The sequence below is a fragment of the Nilaparvata lugens genome, chromosome 4 (assembly GCF_014356525.2).
Source record: "Nilaparvata lugens isolate BPH chromosome 4, ASM1435652v1, whole genome shotgun sequence".
In the NCBI taxonomy this organism is placed as follows: Eukaryota; Metazoa; Arthropoda; class Insecta; order Hemiptera; family Delphacidae; genus Nilaparvata; species Nilaparvata lugens.
This window is the reverse complement of record NC_052507.1, coordinates 12,298,552-12,319,723: the sequence shown is the minus strand read 5'-3', so window position 1 is coordinate 12,319,723 and position 21,172 is coordinate 12,298,552. Positions and strand designations below refer to the sequence as shown.

Genomic DNA, 21,172 nt, shown 5'->3' with positions numbered 1-21,172 from the left:
CAGACTGAGTAAAACTGGACATTTTCCGATATCGCCATCAGGTGAAAAATTGAGTTGGGATAGAGTGTGCCCAGTTTGTAAGTGTACAGAGTTTTAATACCGAAATGTGCTGTCACATGAGGTCTCATGGACCGTGGTTTGAGTCTGTTAGACCCAAAGTCTAACTGACTGTCTGTTTTAGTCTGTTTAGACTGTCTGACACACACATCCACAAACACACTCAAATTAGCATACACTGACATATCTCTCTGCGGCCCCATCAGCTTCCATTCAGTTTCCATTTACGTCCGTAGACAGTAGTCTAGTCAAAGTCAGAATCAAATTTAACCTGTTATCAATTACTGTAGTAGACTGTTACTGTAGTAACTTTACTTTGGTTTTGGAGTAGTAGGTTGCCCCGTAATGGATCTGTCAATGTTCTCAGAAAACCTTCAATGTCTAGACTAATTTTTGATTGAGTTAAAGTCTGGGGTAAGTCTGGATTTTTTGAAACCCAATTACCCTATAGGCCCTATTCCTCATTAACGTATTTCCTCTTTGGAAATATGTTAGCGTTCAATGGAAATGCACCATTCCACTGATTTCATTAGTTCTATTATAGATATTTCATTATTTTAAATTTCTTCTCATCACATCAATCTTTACTTATTGAGCTTAAATAAACTAAAACTAAATCAAGAATTAAATTAAATGGTCTTCAGCTGTTGCATTTATCGTGGGTCACCCTATATAATATTGAATAGAGATTGACAGGAGGTCGTTTGACTTGGTACAAATATGTTCTTGGAAAGTCCGAAGATTTTTGCAATATTTATCATCATCATTCCTTGCCCTGCTGCATGGGAGTGATTCATCATTTTCATGAAACTCTAGATATTCTATTACAGATAACTACTAATAATTCTCAATAAATAGGTCAGTATTACCTGTAGAACATTAACATGAATTTCATCAATTTTATTTATAATTTTCTAGTTATTAAAGTTTTTAAAAGATATCGAAAAATGGATATATCTTGAGAACTAAGGTCGATATAAGAAAATGTTACTATACATTTTTATTGCAAATTCTATGTAGATTCTATGGTTTTAGGCTGTTACACCTTCCGTGGGACACTGTATTTATAAGAGTTATTGTGTACACATTTGAAACTAATCACGCAGTTACCATAGTATAACAACTTTCCTTTCTAGATATGGCAAACTTTTACACTGTAATTCCCCAACTGAATATAGATATACTGACATTCAATGTTATCGCAGCTTTCAATATAGCCTCTCAAAGTATGTAAAAGTGTATAGAATTTTATGTCATTCATCTCCAAATGTTAGCTATATATATAATATAAGTATCAAAAGTATTTGCTAGAAACGTAATACTGTATATTTGCAATTCCTTATCTGCCACATGTCACTTCAAACTTAGCGTACATAAAACTTGGATACTGTCGTCTCTATGTCATTTACCACTATAGATAAACTTAATATATACAGTACTTTTCAACTAATATTGTCTGTATATATTTTATAGTATATACTTCTTTCTTTTATATACAGAATTTACCCCATATACTATGACATTTATCCTTGTACATTAAATTCATTATCGTCTTCCTAAAAAAATATATTAATAATTTATATTATTTATAGTTATTTCATATATATGATAACTATTTGAAATAAGTATATATTTATTAGATTAGCAAAAATAATACAACGATCGGAAAAGAAGAAACAGGCTATTGCTCGAAACTTCTTCAATTTCCTAATTTAGTTTCAAATCGTCCAAATATTATAGGCTACATAGGTCATGTCCATTTTAATTCCTACACCAAATCACAATCTAAAAATATAAATTAGAATAAAACAAACAATTCAAAATTTGGATAGATTGACAATAAAACTTTCGTAAAAACAAGAAACAAACTTAACCATATTCCTAGTTATCTACTAGTAGTTCTGTGAACAGTAGACCTCACGCAGTATTCTCATCCACAAGTACCTGATTGAAACTATAGACCTTATGGAAATACAGCAATAGACTGGCTTCTCCACACATCTGTGTAATCACTTGTCAACTGATATATGATGAATAATTCTATAGTCTGATTTTTACTCTAATATTGGCGTATGAAGGAGGCTCCTTTTTCCTTTTATATTATCCTTGAAATGCAAAATTTCAAAAAACCTTGTATATACGTCGACGCGCAACTAAAAGAGGAACATACCTGTGAAATTTCATGAAAATCTATTACCGCGTTTCGCTGTAAATGCGCAACATATAAACATTTAAACATTAAGAGAAATGCCAAACCGTCGACTTGAATCTTAGACCTCACTTCGTTCGGTCAATAACTATGATTACACCATCTATACGCATATCTATTCCAAAGTTCTATGTCTTCCACCACAATAGATAAACTTAATATATACAGTACTTTTCAACTAATATTGTCTCTATATATAGATTCACCGAATATTTGCATAGCCATCTTCTGTTATCGTAGCTATCACTATAGATATACTAAATAGATGCATATTAGCACTCCGCACTGTTATCTTATTAGTTATTCTTCTTCATTATGTTGTTATTCTTCCGTTTCCCGTTATTCAGTATGAGCTGTCACAAAGTCACCAGAACGGAATGATGGAATGGGGAATCCAGAAAGCAACTGTGGGAGGGGAACCGGTGATGAATAGGTGCGGGTGGAGGGGGTGAGGAGTTGTAGGAGGGGGAGTGTTGTAGAACGAAGAAGGGAAGTATGAATGAAATCAGTTGGTCTTCGACGAGCGAACGGAGAGGTTGTGTCGTGTTGTAGTAGAAGTGGAGTGTTTACGTAGCGTGGTCCGTTGTGTTCAGTTGAGAAAATTGTGTTGTTTAGTGTTCAACAAGTGTTTTGTGTTCTTCCAAGTGCTGGGGTGTTGTTGGATTATCATTGAGTAAGTAGGAATATTGTATTTTTTCATTGAAAAATTTAGAGTTAGTTAACTTGTAAGTATAAATTCATCAACTTTGAGAAGTTTTGCTCCAACAGGTTTCTTCTATGTTTATACATCTATACTCCAGTGTAGTATGCAACAGATTTGGTGTTCAGTTTTCACAGTGAACTCATAGTTTTGGCTGAGAATTTTTGGTATTTGGGAAAACTTCAAATTTTCGATGAAAACTCAAATTCCCGGGTCAAAATTTGAACTATGGATATAGGCTTATCTCCGGGAGCTTAACAAAAAAGCTTCTATCGAATTTTCTGTGCTAGGCTTATTTAAATGTGTCGAATAAATTTGGGGGGTTATAGGGGTGCCAGGGGGGTAAAATTTTCGTGATTTCGAGGTTGGTTCTCCGATACAATCAGCCGTATTGGCTGAGAATTTTTCATAATTTTTTGTCTTTTGCAGCTTTAATATAATAAGATTTCAATATTCATCAAACCCTCAATTTGATTCACGAATAGAGGATATTTATAATTCATCTTTCATCTATTCATGACAATGTTGAATAAACATTGATTCAACAGGTTTTAAATGAAATAATTATTTATTAGGCGGAGGGTTTTAGGATTATTAGAAGGGTTTATTAGGATTGGGTTTTTAGATTTATTAGGTTTGACGTTTAAATAATTATTACTCAGATTCTATTGTGCCGCTTGAAAAAGGCGAGAATCGTCCCAAATTCACTGGTCACATCTGAAAATAAAAACGTACTATTAGTTCTTTATAAATGAGATATCCTATTGAAAAACGATTTATTGAATATTTCAAAAATTAATTAATGTTCTGGTGAAATCAGGTTTTTGTAGCTTACTGGTTTTGTCTTTAAAATGTATTTGTCCACTGTAAACCATTTTCTCTTCAAATTCTCTTTTCTCTTTATTTGTCCACTGTACTCCTAACCAACGGAAATTGGTTGAAATGTGTATGTATAAACTATAAATAAATATAATTTTATTGCCGCTGGTCATTGCAATAGTAACAGACAATAGTTATGGACAACGTCTGGCATAGACATAAAGGAATGTAGAAATTCCTTGTCGATTCCCACAAACATTGGTATTATATGACGTAAATAGAGAGATATTCATTGGCATTATATGAGGTAAATAGAGAGATATTCATTAGGGAATTCTGAAGAATGGTTTTTGTAGCTCCTTCTTGAATTTTAATGTATAATACATGATAAATCTCCATGTTTCTCTTTAATTCGGTGACTTTTTCATGTTTTTTGAATGAAAAAAAAATTGAAACCGAATTTGCTTTGCCGCATGTTTGCCCACTTATATAATATGAACTCGTTGACAGCAATTATTCAGTTAATTCAGTTAATAAACTGAAATAATAAGTTAAAATAAAAGAAAAGTTAATAAAATGAAATAAAAGTTAAACTGAACTGAAATAAAAGTTAATAAACTTTCATTATTATTCAGTTATAAACCCACAAAATATGATGAAAAATAACTTTAACTGAAATAGTTTTTACTTCATTTGAATTCCTAGATCCAATTATGCTTCACTTTTGTTATTTTCCTCAGGTAATCGATTAGTCCTTTCTAGATTCTTCAGGGATAATTAGCGTTGATAGTTGATGAATACAGTCATTAGAAATGAGTTATATTCATAACTCATATTCAGTTATAAATCCACAAAATAGGATGAAAAATAGCCTTATAGAACCGAAATAGATTTTACTTCATTTGAATTCTTAGATCCAATAAATTATGCTTCACTTTTGTTATTTTCCTCAGGTAATCGATTAGTCCTTTCAAGATTCTTCAGGGATAATTAGCGTTGATAGTTGATGAATACAGTCATTAGAAATGAGTGGTTAGTTAATGAACTCATTTGAAACTTTTTGAAAAGTTTCATGGCAATGTCATTTTGTTCTGGAATGTTGTCCAGTAAACCTTGGTATCTATTCATTTATTCACAGCTATAATTGAATTTCGTTGATGATTATGACTAATGGCCAAATATTTTGAAAATGAATGAAACCGATCTCTATGTTCTGTAAGGTCTGATCAATAAATTTAACCATGATGGGCTTCTACTATTACATCATCAGTCAAGTTTATATTATTCTAATTTGTTGATAGAAATATGAAACAAGTCTGGCGAAAGTAGGGCAAATGAATTGATGATTTCATTTCAGAGTAATTTGAGTGTGCACGTGATAGATGCTTTTAATTTGTTTTGGATTTCATGCAATGTCTGCAGTATTTTGTATCAAATTTGGATTTTGTGCAATGTTTGTCAAGTTTAATGTTGGATCAAGTTCTCAAGTATAATCTATAAACTCGGTTAAGAAAGAATATTCTCAAATATATTTTGAATTATTATACAAATATGAAAATGTAGTACAGTATAGTGCGAAATTTCCTCTAATAACCCAGTCTTTGTGCTTGGAAATTGATAAATTTACATTTTTTGAATATCTGATAATTTCTAGTAGCAGCAAAGGATTTATCAAGTAACTTAGATTTTTCTGTTAAAAGTGGTTTTATCTCCTGATCAAATTGTCCTCTCAGAGTGCCGGTTGCACAAAAGCAGGTTAAATTTTAACCGTGATTAATTCCACGAGAACCAATCAGAGAAGCCGTCTTTTCTGATTGGTAATCCTCAAATTAATCACGATTAAAATTTAATCGGCTTTTCTGCAACCGTTCCAAAGCCTTGTTTCAACTGGTCAAGTAGACGAAAGCATAGAATAAACATTCTATACTGTATCTTGATTGTATAAACGTGCGTACAGATTTACGCGCCGCGAACATGAGCAATTCACTTTCAATCAGCTGATGCCAAGCTTTTTATATCTGTATCTTACCGTTTCTGTAAAAATACAGATATAATCAGCTGATTAAAAGTGAATTGCTCATGTTCGCGGCGCGTATATCTGTACGCACCTTTATGTAGCTTCATGCTGTGCTACTGTTTCATGCATCATGTATCGTAATAAAAATAATTCCAAGACACACATGGTATTGAATCGGTTCCATTTGCAAATTAAGCTCGAATTCCGCTCGATTTCAAATACATCGAGCACAAAATAATCCTCTAACTAGGAAGCAGTGGCGCGAATAGAAAGACAAAATGACCTGAACAAGTTCTAGTTCAGTTGGCAAAGCGGCAGTGAAAAAGAAAAATAAGGAGTAGCATGAAAAAGAATAAGCAGAAGAAGAAGAAGAAGTAGAGAAAGGAGATGATGAAGAAGAAGTACGTATATATCTGTACGCACCTTATTCTATGCCGAAAGCTAGAAGTCAACTTGAAAGTAGAGTAATCAAGTTTTTCTAAAAAACTACTCCAAGTGTAAATTAAAACGATAGATCTAAGTTTCATTAACAAAAACTATTCATCAGAGGAAGTTCAGTCATTCTTATTACACCTGATTATGCAATTTCACGGATATTAGTCTCAGAATTAAAGAGAATCCAACGATTTCTCCACATTTATGATTGTGATTCATAGTTGATGATTCACTGTTTCTAGGAAGATAAACTAGGCGTTCCATATATGAAAGCTGTCACAAAGATAGGATTTCAGAAGGTCTTGTCACCACTTTCCAAGCTCCTATGAGGAATTTGCAAGGCTTTTGTATGAATTTGCAAGTCTTTTGTATGTGATGAATAGTCATTCAAGAACAAGTTTCGGGGAGTGGTCGGTTAGGCTATGTTTACGCGCTGATAACTTTTGGCTCAGATAGTCAGTAGTCAGATATGTTTGTTGCGTTTGCTACTCCTTTCGGATGGGTGACCACTATGAAGAGATTCATGTTAAAGAGTCAGTACTGTACCTGATTAACATTGATTTGCTATCCTTGTATGTGATTAGACAAAGCAGAAAGTTCTATATCTATACTTTTCTAACTCTAAACTGCGGCAAATCATTTATAGGTTCTGAATAAATATAATGAACCGTAAAAAATTATATGCTGTCTCAATTATGTAAATTGATTTAACTCATGAAAAAAATTTTAGTGGTAAATGTAATATAATTGAAATATTATATTTCAATTTCTCATGATATGATATTTGTGATTTTCTGGCTTCAAATTTATCAAGATTTTCAATATTTTCCAATTTGTTATTGCTTTTTCAAGTGTGAACAATCTTATTTTCATCTGTCTGATTAATCCAGATACAGAATTTCCAGTATGGTTCATATTTGGACTGTACATTTTAGTGAATATCATAAAACGTGTCAACATAACCTCATTTAGACTTTTCTATTATTAAAATTAGGGTGAGACACAGTTTTGGGTTCATTCTTGCAGTTGATTCTCTCCCAATCATTTATTTGATGTTGATTGTCAAAATGAAATAAATGAATAAATAATTTAATAGAATAGAATAATCTATTCATCATGATAAAGTATCTATTTTTAGAGTATGAAGTGATAAATATTGACAAATTTTTCAATTCCAATATTTGTCCACACACACATACAAGATAAATACAAATTAACAATATGAATACATGCAAATAGAGACAATTTACTTTTAATACTGTAGTAAAAAATATTGTGAGGAAATGAAAGTAAATTATTTATCTTATTGACCAGTACACTCAAATTTTACGATTCATTTATTCATTCTTATGGCTTTTATCGGCAGAGAGATCCTTTTGGATATTCTGCCGGGCCGTATTACCCAATGTCATTTCCTATTCATACACAAGTCTATAGGTTACTAGCCGTAAGGCTCGCTTCGCTCGCCATATCCGTCTAGCCAGGGGGCTCCGCCCCCTGGATCCCAACTGGATCATCCAAGAATGAGATCAGCAGATTTTTCATTTGAGCATTTTTATCATAATTTATTATGTTAGGACGATCCAATCGGGGGTCCAGACTAAACGTATGGCTAAACGGATATGGCGAGCGAAGCGAGCCTGACGGCTAGTAATATAATATTCCCAGGAATAGCAGTGCATAATCGATTTTACCGCAATAAATGCATTTCAATCTTCAACTTGATGCCAACCTAACAAAGTCAACTCAACTTAATGCCAACCTGACAAAATTATTAATTTTGTTAGCAGTTAACAACTGTTTCGAAGAGGTACTCTCTCTAGATTATAGTTCTATATTAACATATGGTATGGACATTTTCCAATTATAATTAAGAGAATAAGAAGAATATACATGCTAAAAGACGAACTTTAAACCCTTAAAAACCACCCTTAGAGTTAAAATATTGCCAAAAGATTTCTTAGTGCGCCTCTAAAGGGGCCAACTGAACATACCTACCAAATTTGAACGTTTTTGGTCCAGTAGATTTTTAGTTCTGCGAGCGAGTGAGTGAGTGAGTGAGTCAGTCAGTCAGTCAGTCAATGGGCCATATGAATAAAGTTGAGCATTTGCTCATACTTCTAAAATATGGAGCATTTGCTTCATTTTCTATGAATAAACGTGAGCAAAACCTTTTGCTCATGCTCATAAAAAAATAGTTTGAGCATTTGCTCAAAAGTAAAAGCTTTTGCTGAAAATGTATGAATAAACTAGAGCATTTGCTCAACTTTTGAAGCAAATGCTTCAAAAAAGGTGAGTCTAGTCTGGAGCAGCTTATCACCTTTTGCTCATAGTAAAATGGCTCAACTAATTCGTATGAGGAAGAGGAAACTATACCAGATACTATCACAACCAATAGTGTAGAACTATAAAACTCTTTTTAGATTCAACCATGATAATATATATCACCATTATTCCTACAAAAGAATAAATACAAAAGCTACCTGTTATAAAGATAGCCATCACAAAATAGGCATTTAAGAATATGAGAGTGTAGACGATTATAAGAAGGCTATTGATATTATAAGAATATGCTGAAGATTATTATAGAGATGACATTTGTTCACGCCATTATTTCAAAATTCTAAACTCAACTAACCTCAAACTGTATTCATAAAATAGAAAACAGAGCAGACGACGCAAACACAAGCGGTGCCCCCTGTTTGCATATTTAGTGCTTCCGTGAGCTATAAATACAAATTAAGGCTACAAAAGCGAATCAGCTGATGAAAAATCTTTAAATACGTGAGCATTTGCTCCAGAGTTCAGGAGCATAAGGTAAAGCTTATTCATATCAAAATGAGCAAATGCTTTTGCTTCTACCTTTTGCTCATGAGCAAAACCTTATGCTCAATGCTTTTGCTCATGAGCATTTGCTCTGGTTTTATTCATATGGGCTATTGAGTCAGTGCCATTTCGCTTTTATATTATAGATGTATTGGGCTCTTTATGTTTTCTCACTAAAAATTTGCACTTCGACTTCCTGAGCTTTCATTACTTACCTTGCCCTATTACCATAGGCAAGGAAAGTACTGCTTTCCAAAAAAAGATAAGGTATCCTAATTTCAAGTTTTCTATACGTTTCAAGGTTCCCTGAGTCCAAAAACATGATTATTTTTATAAAGCTTAAAATTAAGGAGACATATTTCTTAACACAAATTCACATTAAAATCTTACGATAGTGTTGAGTGATGCTGGAACAAAGACCACTCATTGTTTCCTTGAACCACTTTCTGACTCATCGATGAACAGTTTTTAATTCCAGCAATCTTTGAGTGGAGTCGTGACGTCGATGAGGAAATCTTCGTCTGATATATTTCTCCGTTCACTAATGGCGCATCTAATGGCTTTTATTTTCGCCTTGATTTCCATTCGGACGAAAAGAAACTGGCTGGAATTGAAAAGACTCGGCAGCCAATGACATGTTATCAGTAATATGCTCGTTTATGACGGTATTTAAAGCTTTTTCAAGGCCTGTGTTGAGTGCCTCTTAAGGCAGCCCTAAGTAACGAGTTCGATGCTCACAAACGCTTTCAACGTGGTCTAATCAGCTCTTTCGGTAATGACACGCTTTGTAATTATGATAACCTGGGTAATGAACTTTTGGAAGAGAGAGAGTGAGAGAGAGAGAGAGAGAGAGAGAGAGAGAGAGATAGAAGGTGTGTTGCAAAGACAGAATGAGAGACTACAGAGGAAGAGAAAATGAGAGTAAGAGAGAGAGAGAGAGAGATAGAAGGTGTGTTGCAAAGACAGAATGAGAGACTACAGAGGAAGAGAAAATGAGAGTAAGAGAGAGAGAGCTACAAGGTATGTTGCAAAGACAGAATGAGAGACTACAGAGGAAGAGAAAATAAGGGTAAGATTGATTGATTGATCGAGTACTTTATTTATGTAGATTACAATATATACTGGCTTATACACTTATATAAAATAGCTTACAATACAGCAAAATTATACACTTATATAAAATAGCTTACAATACAGCAAAATTATAGATGAATTAACATAATATAGACTAAGAAAATAATTATTGAGCTGTATATAATATGAAAAAAAAATTTGTAATAACTATAGATAAAATAGATATGAGAGAGAGAAAAAGAGTGTGTGTGGAGAAAGAGATAGATAGATTGAGAAAATGAGAAAAAGTGAGTAAGGGAAGTAAGAGAGTGAAAGAAGGGAGATTGATTGACTGATTATTTGCCTCTATTAGGGCGGAGTTAGGACTTCTGGTACTCTCTGCCACAACCTTTTAAAAATAAGAAAAAACTTACATAAGAATAAAAAAATAATAGATTACATCATTATGTAATAAGATTACATAAGATTAAAAGAAATAAATAAAATCCTTGATCAAATACAATTACATGATACAAGAGAATCTTAAATTTAATTTATTAATTCAATTGCGAAAACAATGTTTCAAAACCCACTAGATGAATCCTATAAGAAATGAAGATCTAATCAAGTTGCCATTCACTCACACATGCACAAAAACAACCCTAAAAACAAAGAATTCACGAAGTATGATAATTAACAAAAACAATATAAGATGAGTATCTGTAATATGTATAAAATAGTAAATAGAAAGAGTGGGACTATGGAGAGGGGAAGAAAGATTGATGACAAGGAGGGGAAAGAGAAAGACAGAATAGAGAGTGAGCACAACAATAGTGAGTTGATAGAAAGAGAAAATAATACGGAAAGAAATAGAAACAGTATGATAGAAAGAGATAGAGTGAGGGAAAGAGTGAATGAGTAATTTCGAAGTTATAAGATAACTCGATATAAGTACGCACTTGATCTTTACCATGTTTCTGTTTTATTTTCCATTTGTGTGTTAGACATTCCTCTTTATGGAGTTCTAAGTACCGTTATCAGTTTGATGATTCATTTCTCACTAATGTTATTCATGATGTTTATTACGAAATTTTCGGGAGAGAGATTATGTGATTGTAGTCATTTTTCCTCGAATATAAACTTGTAACTGAATATAAATAAAAATATAGATTTGAGTGCCCATTTAAATTATTTCGTCACATGTTTCGGCTACTAATGCCATTTTCAAGTCAGATTTATATTTATAAAAGGGTATTCAGATTTATATTTTTATTTATATTCAAAAGTAGCTCAAAGAAAAAAAGACAAACTTGTAACTGAAATATGGGCTTCAAGGAAAATATTGAAGCCCAGTCAAGGTCTCTTCCTCCAAGGTAGACTGAAAAAAGGGTTTTTAGGGCATGTGAAGGAAGGCTCGAAGAAGAAATAGGATAAAATAGAGAAGAAGAAGAAGAAGAAGAAGAAGAAGAAGGTGATTGATTGATTGATTGAATACTTTATGTAGATTACAATATATACTGGCTTATACACTTATATACAATAGCTTACAATACAGCAAAATTATAGATGAATTTATATAATATAGACTAAGAAAATAATTATTGCACTGTATATGATATGAAGAAGCAATTTGTAATATAATAACTATAGATAATAATTAAATTGTTATGCATCTACATAAATTGGCGGAGCTTTGGACAAATCAATGTCCATTCTTCGGAAAGAATATTAAAAATATCCTTCCACTAACTCTCTACCAAAGGTGAAGGAGAGGAAAAAGAAGAAGAAGAAGTAGAAGAAGAAGAAGAAGAAAAAAATGAAGAAGAAGATGAAGAAAATGAAGAAGAAGAAGAAGAAAAAGAAGAAGAAGAAGAAGAAGAACAACAACAACCACAAGAAGAAGAAAAGAAGAAGAAGAGTATAAGAAACGAAGCACATAAACGGATGAAGCGAGCTTTTAAGGTGCGAGAAGCACCGTCATACTTCATTATAAGTACTGTATCTTGGTGGATGATGATCTCTCTAACTGCCTAAAAGTACTTCCCTCCGCTTTTCCGCCAAAGGAAAACCCTTTTCCTCTTTTATAGTCGCTTTTCCCCATATATGTTTTCCTGTATCGTGGTCCCTTGTCGCTTACCCTAGAATAAAATTTGAATTTGTCATGCTAGATCGAACGTTATTCGTACTGTTTTATAGGGCTCCTACAGTAGATAGGAAAAAAATGGTAGACATATCCACTTATCTTGTAATAGTAATGGGTTTCTTCATTGTTATAGGAATTGATGAATCAGAATTTTTCACAATAGTTCAATTGTCTTTTATGAATTGGATTGGCTGCTATTGTATTGGCTAGTTGTGTATTAATTGTAATGGAAATTGCATTGTCTCATAGCTTGTCAAGAATGCTTCTTCGAGATACATTTTCCTTCAAGTTTTCTATTCAATACTGGAACCGAATATAAAGTGAACATTCATATCATTCTATAATATTATTAGCCTTGAAACACAATGAAGATTATCTAAAAAAAAATAATAATTTTTAATCATCTTATGTTTTTTAGTAGTACCCTTCTATTTCATTGTAACACAGCTACACTGAGGTCCACGTTATAATAGCAGTATTTGATTAATATTAGCGTTGCTATCCTTGTCTATCATTCGACAAAGCAGATAGTTATATCATAGAAAAACAATAGCGTAAGTAGATATCCCATGGTATAGGGAGTTTATGTCGTAGCTTTTACTGTTATCTCAAGCCGATTACTGTCGATTATTGTCGATTTTTACTGTTTTGTTGGGGTGAGAGTGTATGAACGGCACAGTATGAGAGACTACCAGTGTCATACAACTTCAAGGGAAAGAACTACGTGAACCTATCGGCTTGAGATAACAGTAAAAGTTACGACATAAATTTCCTATACCATGGGATATCTACTTACGCTATTTTTTCTCTATGGTTATATCCTTTCCTAGCTCCGCAACGTTGCCAAATCTGTGTTTATCAATGTAGAATGAATGAATGGATAATGAATGTTTTGCCAAATACAAGAAATATATTTGCAAATAAAATAATAATCATTAAATTACAATAGTTTTTAGCGTGACTGGAAAAAGAAGCGTTGAGCTCCAGCCACGAGTTCTAAAAATAAGAAATATGTTTTTTAATCTAATAACAGCAGTACAAATTTTATTTATTTATTCACAATTATCACAAACTTTTAGTCTCACTCAAATGACAGGTGACATGTCAGTATAATCTAATATTAAATTATTCCTATAGTAGGAAATGATACAATTCTGTTGATGGAAGATAATCTATGGATGTTGAATTTTATCAATAGTCAAGTACTTGATAAACAAATAATAAATATAATTAAGGCAGACAATCGGCAACACTGTTCTTCTATTTTCCTCCACGGCCATTATAACGTGGACCAAACTATAGCTTCAACTCTACAAGAACCTATAACATTGACAGTGACTCAGTCGAATTTCTACAAGAACCATTTTCAACTGTGAATAAAATAAAAGTCTTGAAAATGACTTTTGAAGAATTGAAACTAGTTATGTTATGATGAAATAGAAGGGTTCTTGATATCCTTTATTGTATTTCAATAATTTCAGTAGCACAAGAAAGGAAAGTGTACATTTGTAGCCTTTTCACCTCCTCACTATGATCAATAATGAGTTAATTCTAGAATAATGCAATTTAAGATCAATAATAAGTTAATTTTTTGTGTAGTTGAGAAGTTGATATTGTGGTAATTATTCATATTGAATGAAAAAGACTAAGAAATTGCCGAAAAACCACTGATTTATTGATAATTAGAAACATCGATAAATCAGTGATATTAAAAAAGAATAAATTGATAATTTTCTAATTATCAATAAATCAGTGGCTTTTGACAATTTCTTAGTCTTTTTCATTCAATAAAAATAAGTTAATTTTATAATAATGCAATTTATGATCAATAATAAGTTAATTTTAGAATAATGCAGTTTGTATTTGTGGAACCTTGCCCTTGGCAGAATATCGTCTACGCAAACAAATTACCTGCTGAATTATCTGCTAGAAATTGGAACACGATGAAGCTGTATAGATGCCAATGTAACTGGGCTAAGAATGTGCTGTAGTAGAGAATATTTTAGGTTAGAAGCTGATAGAGAAGGAGAAGGGGGAAGATGAAGAAGAAGGGAACAAGAGGACAAATGTGGAGAAGAAGAATAAGAAGAAGAACATACAAGAAGAAGGATAAGGAGGATAAGGAGAAGAACATACAAGGAGAAGAGGAGAAATGTGGAGAAGAAAAAGAAAATACAAGGAGAAAAAGAAGAAGAGTAGAAATGTGAAGAAAAAGAAGAAAGAGAAGGAGAAGAGAAATGTGTAAAAGAAGAAGTGTGGAAAAGAAGAAGTAGAAGAAGAAGAAGAAGAAGAAGAAGAAGAAGAAGAAGAAGAAGAAGAAGAAGAAGAAGAGGGAAAATGTAGAGACGACGAAGAAGAAGAACATACTAGAAGATGAGGAGGAATGTGATAAGAAGGATAACATACGATAAGAACAAGGAGAAGAGGAATGTAGAGAAGGAGAAATAGAAGAAGAAGAGAAGGAGAAGAAGAACAACAAACAACACGATGAGAAGAAATTTTGAGAAGAAGAAGAATAACATACAATAAGATTAAGAAGAAGTGGGATGTGAGGAAGGAGAAGAAGAAGAGGAATGAAGAGGGCAAGTAGGAGAGAAAGAGAAGGGGAGGGAAGAAAAAGAGGAATGTGGAGAAGAAGAAGAAGAAGGAGACGAAAAGGAATGTGGAGAAGAAGAATGAAGAGGACAAGTAGAGGAGAAAGAGCAGGAGACGAATAAGAAGAAAGAATATGGATTTCAGGAAGAAGATTATGGAACGGAGGAGAAGAAAGAGGAAGAGGACAAAAGGAGATGAAGAAAGAGGAGAAATAGTAGAAGAGAAAGATGGAATGCCAAGAACATGATGAGAAGGAGAAGAACAAGGAAGAGACAAGATAAGAAGAGGAATGAGGTGGAAGAATCCAAGAGGAGGAGAAGAAGATGAGAAAGAAGAGGAAGAGAAGGAGGAGAAGAAGAAAGAAGAATAGCATGAGGAGCAAGAGATGACATGTAGCAGTGAAGAAGTGAGAGGAACGTTGAGGATCTGAGGAAACAAGAAAAGAAGATGTGTCGAAGAAGAAGAAGAAGAAGGAGAAGGAGGAAGAAGAATAGCATAAGGAGCAAGAGATGACATGTAGCAGTGAAGAAGTGAGAGGAACGTTGAGGATCTGAGGAAACAAGAAAAGAAGATGTGTCGAAGAAGAAGAAGAAGAAGAAGAAGAAGGAGAAGGAGGAAGAAGAATAGCATAAGGAGCAAGAGATGACATGTAGCAGTGAAGAACAAGGATCTGAAGAAACAAGAAAAGAAGATGTGTCGAAGAAGAAGAAGAAGGAGAAGGAGGAAGAAGAATAGCATAAGGAGCAAGATGTGACATGGAGCAGAGTAGAAATTAGAGGAATGAGTGAAGCAGAGGAAGAGAGAAGAAAAATAAGTCAATATGAAAGATAGAACGAGATGAATGATTTGGGAAACTAGAACACAATTTACTATAAATTGATAAATTGTTAGTTCAGGGGTTGAAAAAAGATTGAATGACGAAGAAGGGATGAACGGCAGCAGAATAGTGTAAAGAGAGAAGGTAATAATGACGTTCAGTGCAAATTGCGCCAGGCAGATAATTAAATACAGGGCATTAGCAGAGATGTACTATATATACGCCAAATAGATTCGTGGAAGGGTGGGCTATATAGGTATATGGTTTAGGTGAGTCATAATGTATGTAGATATGTGGCTATATATGTGGCTATAGTAGCAGGCGCCCATGTCATTATCAAATAAGCAGACACCAGAGGTAGGTATCATTATTTCGGGAGATTGCTGAATTATGCTATTTTACTGGCCGAGTCAAATGCTGTTGGCTGGAGTTATGCTGAATGCTGTAAAGGACATGGGATTTTAACAGGTTGCTCAGAGAGAGAGAGAGAGAGATTAGATTAGATTTGAGAGAGAGAGTGAGAGAGACTGTTCATCTGTTTAACAAAACAAATTTCGACCTACGTTCTAGTGTTAAATATAAATACCAGTAGCAGTAAAATAACATGGTGAATCATATTAAACTAAAGAATTCTACAACTAGTAGTTCTGTGAACAGTAGACCTCACGCAGTATTCTCATCCACAAGTACCTGATTGAAACTATAGACCTTATGGAAATACAGCAATAGACTGGCTTCTCCACACATCTGTGTAATCACTTGTCAGCTGATCTATGATGAATAATTCTATAGTCTGATTTTTACTCTAATATTGGCGTATGAAGGAGGCTCCTTTTTCCTTTTATATTATCCTTGAAATGCAAATTTTCCAAAAACCTTGTATATACGTCGACGCGCAATTAAAAAAGGAACCTGTCAAATTTCATGAATATCTATTACCACGTTTCGCCGTGAATGCGCAACATATAAACATTTAAACATTCAATCATTTAAACATTAATAGGAATGCCAAACCGTCGACTTGAATCTTAGACCTCACTTCGCTCGGTCAATAATATTGAGCAAGAAAAATGATGAAATATGCGGAAGGTGAGGTACTACTGTAATGTTTTCACATGTATCGGTGTAGTTTGGACCTTTAGAAGTCCATTCTTAGAGAGAGAGAGAGAGAGAGAGATTGAGAGAGTGAGTGAGAGAGAATGGAATAGTTGCCTTCAAGGAAGACGAAGTTAGGACTCTAGGTCCTCTCTGCCACGCACAACACAACCCTTTACATTCCATGCAATATAAAAGTGTGCATAACAAAATCAAAATTATCATGAAATTAAAATTTTTTTTCAGAAGAAAAAAATAGAAAGTGATATAGGGTGCCAAACAAAAGAGTGTCTACAACCGAAGATCATAATTATATTCTACATGACATTTTCAACAAAAATTGATATGTTAAATTTTCTCATATCGACCTTAGTTTCCGAGATTAGCCTATCAATATTTCTATATTTTTGAAAAACCTCAATAACTAGAAAACTATTAGTCAACATCTTATTCGAAGGATATAGTTGGAGAGAGGAAGAAATTTGCAATAAGATTCATTTAATTTGTTCCTTTGTCGTTATTGAATTTTTATAGGCAAGAAAAGAGCAAGAGAGTAGGATTAAGGGAGGATGGTGATAATCAGGTTAGTGGAAGAAAAATGAGAGAATAGAAAAGCAAAAGGAAAGGATTGTTGTTGATAGAACAAACAAGAGAAAAAGTAGTTACAAAGTAAAACATGAGCAAGAGAAGGAGGTGGCATACGAACAGAAATAACCAATGTAAAGGGATTGGAAAAGGATGAGGAAAATTATTGATACAGTAAAAAATAGAAGCCGGAAAAGAGGATGATAAAAAATTAGAAGGGAATATGAATATAAGCAGCAAGAAAAACGATTGATGTCATATCAGGGCAAATGCCGATTGTAATTATAGCTACATATTGTCAGAAATTCAGAACTGTTCTAACTCTCTCATCTCTCTTTCTTCTCTCACTGTTTCCCATTTCCTCTCCCTCTATCTCCCGAAATGCATTTGCATCAACAATTACATTACTCGATTGCAAATTCATTGTGTCAGCGGTGCTGCAATTTTGAGTGAATTTGCCCCATTGTCTTGTCCAGAACAGAAATCCAATTATCCGAATATAATTTTCCTCGTTTAAAATTATTATTTTCATCTGCCACCTGACATTGCCAGAGATGCTAAAAGCTAAATTTCATGGCAAGTTCAATTACTGTTGCTGAAACTTTTCCTAGATGGAAAATTTTGTTTGTATTTCCCGTTTTTAATGTAATTATAATAATGCTCATCTTGTTACTTCTTCATAAAGAATCATGTTGAATGGATGTAGATATCCTGCTATTATTAAATTCGTTGTAATTAATCAGGGATTAATGTAATAGCTTTAAATGTTCATTCACTACGTTTAATAGTTTCGATAATTGAAATCGTTATATATTTCCCGTTTTCAATATAATTATAATAATGCTCATCTTGTTACTTCATAAAGAATCATGTTGAATAGATGTAGATATCCTGCTATTATTTAATTCGTTGTAATTAATCAAGGATTGATGTAATAGCTTTAAATGTTCATTTACTACTACGTTTTATAGCTTCGATAATTGAAATCGTTTTATAAATCGTCGGATAATCATATAATTTTCTCATGTTTTCTACTATATCAATTAACTGGAGATCATTGAATCAATAAACTTGAGATCATTCATACAAAGGTACAGAAATTGATAGAATTGTGGATATATAAACTGTAACTTACTAGTAGTTCTGTGAACAGTAGACCTCACGCAGTATTCTCATCCACAAGTACCTGATTGAAACTATAGACCTTATGGAAATACAGCAATAGACTGGCTTCTCCACACATCTGTGTAATCACTTGTCAGCTGATTAATGATGAATAGTCTGATTTTTACTTTAATATTGGCATATGAAGGAGGCTCCTTTTTCCTTTTATACTATCCTTGAAATGCAAAATTTCCAAAAACCTTGTATATACGTCGACGCGCAATTGAAAAAGGAACATATCTGTCAAATTTCATGGAAATCTATTACCGCGTTTCGCCGTTAATGCGCAACATATAAACATTCAAACATTTAAACATTAAGAGAAATGCCAAACCGTCGACTTGAATCTTAGACCTCACTTCGTTCGGTCAACTAATAGTGGGTAGGTTTGTGATTTTGTATTCAAATTTTTCCAAATAAGAGTAATATTTCTCAAGTTTTTTATTCATTATGATACATTCAAAGTATTATGTCAACCTTCAAAAATCTTCAAATCATTATTCCTGAACCAAAAATCAAGTGACGAAGCAGTGTGTGATATCATAACCTCAACCTTTGGACAACATTAACTTTTTATCAAAGTTTTTGGAGAGAAATAGTACAGGCTCAGCCTAGTTTTTCCTCCCATGTCATAATTATGTTTGTAATATTTTTGTACAATAAATAAAATGGATAAGCTATCAACAATGATTAGACATGGTTTATTATCAATTAATAAACAATTATTTAGAGTTTAGACTTGTTCACACCACTGAGATTTGCATGACGATGACTGGAACGAGAAAATTTTTAACTCGTGGTTAAATAAATAGTTCAAATCGTCGCCATCTCTATCCGCAATGATGTGCAAAAGGCTTTACGGAGAAATTGGTTATTTGTTGATGCTAAGCTATCAAATTAATTAACAGTTAATCAATCAATTTAAGTGTTTTTAAGTGCTTGCACTGAAAATGAGACTCAATTCAAAAATGAATGAAACATAGCCTACTTTTTGGATCAGTGTATGAATTGAAATTCGGGGAAGGAACAGAGCCTATTGGTCTATAAAAAGAATAATGTTACTCTAACAATAAAACAGATAGAAAACCTTAATCTTTAAGGGTGAGACTAAATTATTAGTGGTGAATAATTATTGGTGGTGATTAGACTAAATTATTAATTAGGGTGATTCAAAGGGTGAGACTAAATTAAAGAACATTTTTGTTTTTCATTTTCTGATTATCGCATTAATGGGTAGTTTTTTCTTTGAATTTCACAGTTGGAATGTGAAACATCATGACTCAAAATGCAAATTGACATGAATTACTGTGTGCACTGATTCATTACCAACAAGGATACAAGTGTGATAGACCCTATTTTTTTATATTATTTTGATGAATAGTATCATCGAATGAATCGATAAATCTTGTTTATTTGGTACTTATTTATGGTACTTAGAATCTTTTTGTGTAGTTGAGAAGTTGATATTGTGGTAATTATTCATATTGAATGAAAAAGACTAGAAATTGTCAAAAAACCACTGATTTATTGATAATTAGAAAGACCGGTTTCGGTTATTACACCATTGTCTATCTCTGATAAACAAGGAGTTTATGAGTTTATCAGAGATTGACAATGGTGTAATAACCGAAACCGGTCTTTCTAATTATCAATAAATCAGTGGTTTTTTGACAATTTCTTAGTCTTTCTCTTTCTTAGTCATAATAACAATGAGTTTATCGGAGATTGACAATGGTGTAATAACCGAAACCGGTCTTTCTAATTATCAATAAATCAGTGGTTTTTTGACAATTTCTTAGTCTTTTTCATTCAGTACTTAGAATCCACAACTTTATCGATGAAATGTTTGCATTGAATCGTTTTCATTCAATATTTGCAATATGAGAATCAACTCTCAAATCAAATATATTCCTATTCATGGCTCTATTTTGGTTCATGGAAAAGTCTGAACCCACAGCCTAAATTCTAAAAGTTCGCTTCAAGGAAATACCGTATCTTTCGTTGAATAGAATCACTATCAGGGAAGAATCGTTGCCAATCTTTCCATGTATAGAAACAGTGGATATAAATTGAAATTTAACAGGAAAATCCAAGAGATTACAGTGAATGGTAAACAGCTGTTGGAATGTGAGAACATCATGACTCAAAATGCAAATTGATAAAATATGAATCACTGTATGCACTGATGCATAACCAACAAGGATACACTAGTGTGATAGATCCTATTTTTCTATGATATTACTAATCTTGTTGAACAGACGTAGTTTAGAAATAGAAGAGGAAAAAGGTTAACAAATTTCCAACTAAATATTGTCAATCGACTGTATTGAGCATTGACTATCATTTCATTTATTTTCATTTATTCATAGACAATAGATACAATGCAGGAAAAACAACAGGCATTCGCCCAAAATTGCTTCAAACCTTAATTTGGAATACACAGTCTAGAGGTTATGTAAATGATAATTCAATTCACACACTATTTTGAGTCCAAAAAATGTATGTACTACAGTAATTTTGAATTTATCAGATTAATTAATTTCAAAATACAAATCAAAACAAAAATCTTCCTTCACAATCAATTGGAGAGAAGCATTTTTTGATTTATCCTGTTGATTTGATCTCAATCAGTGATTTGATTCCATGTCCTGAATCAG

At 32.9% G+C, this 21,172-nt stretch overlaps 1 protein-coding gene across 3 annotated transcripts in view; it reads left to right on the top strand.

The window, feature by feature from the left end:
• Nucleotides 1-21,172, top strand: part of LOC111049323 (DE-cadherin) — a 477,993-nt gene that overhangs the window by 198,067 nt on the left and 258,754 nt on the right. The window contains exon 1 of one of the 3 annotated variants that reach the window (XM_039426677.1): nucleotides 2,779-2,939. The exons of 1 other annotated variant lie outside the window; for it this stretch is intronic. The gene's annotated coding sequence lies outside the window, so the exon portion shown is untranslated. Of the gene's footprint in view, nucleotides 1-2,778; nucleotides 2,945-21,172 lie in introns of those variants that run through there. One more of the 3 variants, XM_039426676.1, reaches the window with a different exon arrangement.